This window comes from Limulus polyphemus, unplaced genomic scaffold (genome assembly GCF_000517525.1).
Source record: "Limulus polyphemus unplaced genomic scaffold, Limulus_polyphemus-2.1.2 Scaffold10220, whole genome shotgun sequence".
Taxonomy (NCBI): domain Eukaryota; kingdom Metazoa; phylum Arthropoda; class Merostomata; order Xiphosura; family Limulidae; genus Limulus; species Limulus polyphemus.
In genome coordinates, this window is record NW_013675830.1 from 12,532 (window position 1) to 18,666 (window position 6,135).

The 6,135-nt window shown below is 34.2% G+C and overlaps 1 long non-coding RNA gene across 1 annotated transcript; it reads left to right on the forward strand.

Moving 5' to 3' along the window:
- Positions 1–2,583: 2,583 nt before the first annotated feature.
- On the forward strand, positions 2,584–5,781 carry LOC106476295. Its single transcript, XR_001291882.2, has 3 exons — positions 2,584–2,695; positions 3,129–3,249; positions 5,721–5,781. It is a non-coding gene; the product is annotated as an uncharacterized LOC106476295 (long non-coding RNA).
- Positions 5,782–6,135: the final 354 nt, after the last annotated feature.

A 6,135-nucleotide genomic window follows, 5' to 3' on the forward strand; every position in this document is an offset into this window, starting at 1 on the left:
ACCAATATATCCCATGTTGTATCAAAAAATGATGTTATGTTATTGCATAACATTGAAGGCAGGCCCATCCTCCCTTGATTTTGATCCCCCCTCCTCTTGGACGCCGCAAGGTATTTTTTTGCGGGAGGGTCGCAAAGCTACTAAACACATCACTGCTTCCAACCATTGTTTTTCAGAATGAGACACACACACAAACCTACAACTGGAACTAGCCTGGAACCCAGAGCTACTCAATTTCAATCTAAAGGTAGGTTGGTAGAGATCCTGATGAATAATACAATCGAATCGGGTATAAGCGCAACCCACGCTTGGTATTTCTGGCGCACAAAAATATAGCTAATAAAAAGGAATAAAGGGTCTTATAGATCAATTTACTTTAATCCTGTCTAAAAGAATTTCAAGTGCTGCGGCTATTGACGATTCCCTCTTGTTTCAAAGAAGACGTTCACAGGTTAAAACTTTCTTCTAGGTGTATATTAGTAAATAAAGATCATATATCAAACAAACATAATTTACATTAGCCCCAATATTTAATGTTTGTAATCTATCTATATACTACTAAAACTCTGAGATTGTTTGTTTGTTTGGCTGTAATTAAATACAGCAAAAATGGCGTACAATAGCGCCATATTTGTAATGAAGTGAGAATAGAGACAGAATAAAATAAGTTTCGTTAAAATCGGGCCACGGGTTACCAAGTTAGCGCCGTTTTTCGGGTCAAGTTTAAAATTCAACTACATGCAGAACACTCGCAAGAAATTTTACCTAAATGTATCTCATTAAAAATATTTTAAACAAATTACGGAAGGGTGAAATTATCAGGTATGTCACCTACCACAAGATCTCGAGTTATGAAAATACATCCCGCTCATTCTCGACTGCTCGTACATAGAATTGCAGTCGACTATTTTCGCACAGTAAGCCATCATGTTTCCTGGCTTCAGAAGAATATATATATATATATATATATATACACTTGCAAAAACAATAACCACTTCAATTATATAGAAATAAAGTATTTTTCAGAAGGCCTTAATTTTGAGTCTGAAATCTGTTAAACCTCAGTCCAACGCACTAACAAGTAATTTATGGTAGGTTAATAAATTGTATTTAAAGATAAGCTACGTTTTAGCCTATACTAGATAATTTCATTGCGCAGTTCATCACAATTATAGCTGCATAAATTGTCAATTATTTTTATTCATTTAGTTGGAGATGTCATTTGTCAAAGGAAGGTTTAGCTTAAAATCCAAAATTTTGTGTTAGAACTTTGAAAATATAAATACTTGGAAGTTCTTGTAAACATGACAGTTTTGTTATTTACAAAATGAAATATATTGTTACGACAACGGAAGTCAAGTGACGCTGTTAACACGTGAGGAGTTTCTAGAAGGATCATGGAGGCTCAGTGTTTGCCAGACGCCCTCTATTTTTAATATATAAGCCAGGCAAATAAAGTGAAGATAATGATAGCAGACAGGAAGATACAGAGACAGATAATCGAATCAAGTCGTAAGTAAAGTCGTGAATCGTTGTGAATTATAGCGTGTGTTTAAGTTAAAGTGACTGTAGAAATTAAGTGTATTGCAAGTTGTATTAAGAAAGAATAAACTTGTTTTATTTAAGAAAGAACTTGTATTTCTGAACTTCTTCGGAAAGAATTTTTACGGGAATTAACAAACGACCAGAGACGTAACAATATATATATAAACAACCGAGTAGTCAGAGAAATGCGAAAGCACCCCCCAAATCGCAGTATTCTATGCATAAAACATATTTCAAGGATGTATCATAGAAATAATTTCAGATACCATCAAAATGCACCACTTTCACTGAAAATTACGAACTGTCCCAAAGGGGCATGCTTCCGAACCCCCTATTAATTTTCTTTGTACTTCAAAAGGAACTCATCTAGTCAACAGCGGCCACGTGAACTTTTGGGTTATTCTTGTTTAACCGAATAATACAGCACACCTACAACACCAAAGTGCGAATGCTTTTTAGCGGCAATGGGCTGCAAACCATGAATCCTCTGATTCACAGCCAGAGCACATTAACCAATGTACTACAAAGGATAATTTATTCTTGTTTGTTTGTTTTGTTTTTGAAGCTATATTACGGATGGCTAGCGCAGATAGCCCTCGGGTAGCTTTGCGCGAAAAGTGTAAGACTAGAGGGAAGGCAGCTAGCCATTACCACCCACTGCCAACTCTTGGGCTATTCTTTTTTACTAATGAATAGTGGGATTGACCAACATTATAACGCCCCCACGGCTGAAAGGGCGAACATGTTTGATGGGATGGGGATTCAAACCTGCGCTCCTCAGATTGCGAGTCAAGCATCCCCTAACCACCTGGCCATGCCGGGCCCGATTTATTCTTATACACCAAGCCCCCCCCCCCCCCCACGTGACACAGCGGTATATCTGCGGATTTACAACGCTAGAAACCGTGTTTCGATACCCGTGGTGGGCAGAGCACTGATAGCCCATTGTGTAGCTTTGTGCTTAACTACAAACAAACAAATATTTCGTCTATCTCCGATCGCCATATTAAATCTATTATAGGGAGATAGGTGGCGCTAAGTTATTTTACCGAGTTTTGTTTAATCCATATGAGGCCTAACGCAAGACCTTACATAGGGTAGATTGTGTCCATACATTGTTATAGTATAAGGTTCAAGCTATGGAACAACGGTAAGTGTCAGGTTGTAAATATGAAAAGGATATCTAACCCGTTATTTGAACTAATATTTGATGTGTAATTATAGTTTATTGTTGTAAAGAGTATTATGTGTTTAAACTGGTGTAACTTATTAGATTATTACAAGCACAGTTAATGTTAAACTTAAACTGCTTTTTTTTAAAGATTCATAACGTAGGTAAATTAATATGTAGAATTATACATGGACTTTTCTCTACGTTAAAAGTCTTTTATTTAAGAGCTTTCGGCTCTCTTACCAGAGCCTTCACCGTTACTCGATGAATGCTCTGGTAAGTGAGCCGAAAGTTCGTAAATAAATGGATTTTAACGTAGAGGAAAGTCCGTGTATAATTCTACATATTGAACGTATGCTGTAGTATATTATGTATCACTTATGTTTACATTTTTGTTTTTCATTTTACACAGCTTACCTCTTCAGGCATAGTTTCACCAGCTATTTTACATAAACTTAAGCATTATAGAAATGGCTACCCAGTGTACACAAATTCCTTCGAATGATTCTTTGTCAGAAGCTTTCTCCAACTTGGTAAGTGTTGTTCTCACTCTCAGTATATCCTGCTTATAAAATGTGTTACTAAGAAAAACAGATGTTGAATATATGCATGGATGTCCACAGAGGGATGGGTGGGTAAATAAATAAATACTTTTAAATAACAACTCTAATATTGCAAAATCAACAGACATTAAATCATATCCATGAGCTTCCATAGAAGTTTCTCTAGGGGGACAGGAGGGTCAAAATATAAATCAAGGGTATATGTGTGTATATATATTACTGAATGAATAATGAGAGAAATGTTCCTCATTTTCCAGGGTGAAAGTGCCCGTCTTGTTGAAATATATCTTGTGAGTTGGAACTTGGACTGTTGAACTTGAGCTTGGATATAGATGTGGCCAAGATCCTATCATGTTGAGCTTTCACCATTTCAACTTTCAGTTAACAACTGCTGTGAATTGGATCTATTATCGTACACACAAATTTCAATCTTGTTGTTTGTAGTAAGTGGAAAATGTACGTATGTATTTAATTTTTTGTTTTGTGCTGTTGGCTGAAAGTAACAAGATGATATATATGCATTCAGTTCGAGGCATTTCGACAGATACATCCTTACAGTTTAATGTGGCCTTTTGGGGTCACTGAAGAAACCAGAAGGTTTCAGAGAATGATATAAATTGGAAAAGCTCTCAAACATTTAATTATTTTAGCATAACCTTACATATTTTTAAAAGTTTAAGGAATCAAACAACTGGATAACGTTGGAAGTGATGAGAGAGTAAAATATTTATGAAATTAAACGGGGATACTAGTTTATATATTTTGTTTAAGAATATTTTTTCACTTACCAAATATCCAAGGGAAAAAAACAAAACACAATATCAAACAGTTGTAATTTGTAAATGAAATTTTTTGCAAGCCATCTGAAAAAGAGTTTATTTTCAAATTTGTATAATTTCATTGCAATCTAGTTTTAAAGTAATTACAGCATAATTTATTTCTTTAACATTGAATTTTCAATTCTTAAAGTATACCTGTATGTGACAACAGGTAAAAAACACATACAAGGCAAAGATTCCGTTATTGAACGGGCAGCGTGGCTCATTGGCTTTATTCTTTAGACTCGTGGTTGAATGGTTGCGAGTTCAAGACTGGGCTGTTGTGTCCTTGGGTAAGACACTTCACCCCACTTGTTCCAGTTTACCCAGCTGTATGATGGGTACTAGTTGTTACCTGGAGTTTAACCTGCGATGGACTAGCATCCCATCCAGGGGAAACGGTTCACCATTCTGATCTGTTTGTGCCAATTGAAACTGGAGGTTGAAAGCATTTGCTCTACGTGTCTTGCAAAGGCACAGCAAGTAATTAACTAAACTTAAAACTGTAGTTTTTTTTTTAAGTTACAGAATTAAAATATCAATTCAAATAAGGGGGGGGGCAACTTTGTTGGTGGTCTAGGGATTTTCTGGATGCTCTTTGGGTTATTTAAAGGTTAACATGTAAAAAAATCAGTTTCTTTTGGAATAATTTATTTGGATTATTTATTACTTTTTAATAACTATTTAAATAGTACAAAGTTCACAAAGACCCTCCAATAACGACTACATCTCTAACATTTGTAGCCATATCTGCAAGTCAAGAATTGGTCTTTCATCCCGTATGAGATGATATCAGTCAAGAAACTTATCTATTATCATTATTATTTCTTTGCTAACGTTTGCTGAACACACGTTCATTGAAGCTATGATAAAACCCATTTATTGTTCTTAAAATAAATAACTGTCTCTCTGTTTATTCAGATTGGGTATCAACACATAAACTTTAATAACTCGATAGCTGTTACACATCAGTGTGATATCTTTGGACTTTGTGACATTGTAATAACTAAATAAAATATGGGCATAAATGAATGAAAATTCGTAGGATGTACTCTAAAAAAAGTTTATTCTGATGGGGAAACAGCATATAAACCTCAATATTATAGCCATTCTTAATACTAACTAGTGTGACAACCTTAGAAAGTCTAATCATTGTGTTGTAGTGAATGTCAATAACATCTATGTACGTAGATCAAAGCCAACCTTAAACCCAGTAGATTATTGTCAATAACATCTATGTACATAGATCAAAGCCAACCTTAAACCCAGTAGATTTATGTAGTTACTTTTATATACTAGCAGTTTTTTATGTCATAAAACACAAATCGGTAAAGATTACAATGCACCGAGTAAGTACTTTCTTTGTTATTATTTGACTTAAAAAGTCCTAAGCCTCGTACAGAATATAATTATATATTTTGTGTGTGCGATAATTCAGTGCACTGTTATTATTTTAGGATTTGTATGCTACTTTCCAGTTCTTATCTGTATAGTTAAATTATGTTTTATTAGAAATGTAAAGTAACTTGTATGTGAATGAGTATATATATATTCACATATGTAAATTTTTGTTTTTTTACTACAATATTTATCTCAACTTTTTATGAAAATTGTTTGTTTCAGACTGTTTCTGTCAGAAACGTAGAAAGAAAGTTAAGGTAAGGAATGGTATTTTTTTACTACATATTTTGAAAGTTGAATACTAGAATTGAATAGGAACGGATTAACTTCAGAAATTTCCTTTAAATTGTGTGATAAGAAAGATCTCTGTTTGTTTGGCAAAGTCTTGAGAAATTGTATGATATTTTTAGTAACTAAAGTATCAAAGTAGTTTAATGGGTACTGTACAGGTTCAGTTTTATACATGCTAGACAATGTTTTGAGAATGTTTGGAAATAATTTTGTAAAATACAACAGTTTTGATGCAGTATATATTATATTGGATCATTTTTACCACCACCAGGTTGGGAAACTATGAGGTTGCTTACATCTTTTCTATATCTGATTTATTGTGATGTTTACCAGTGACTGAAAAATT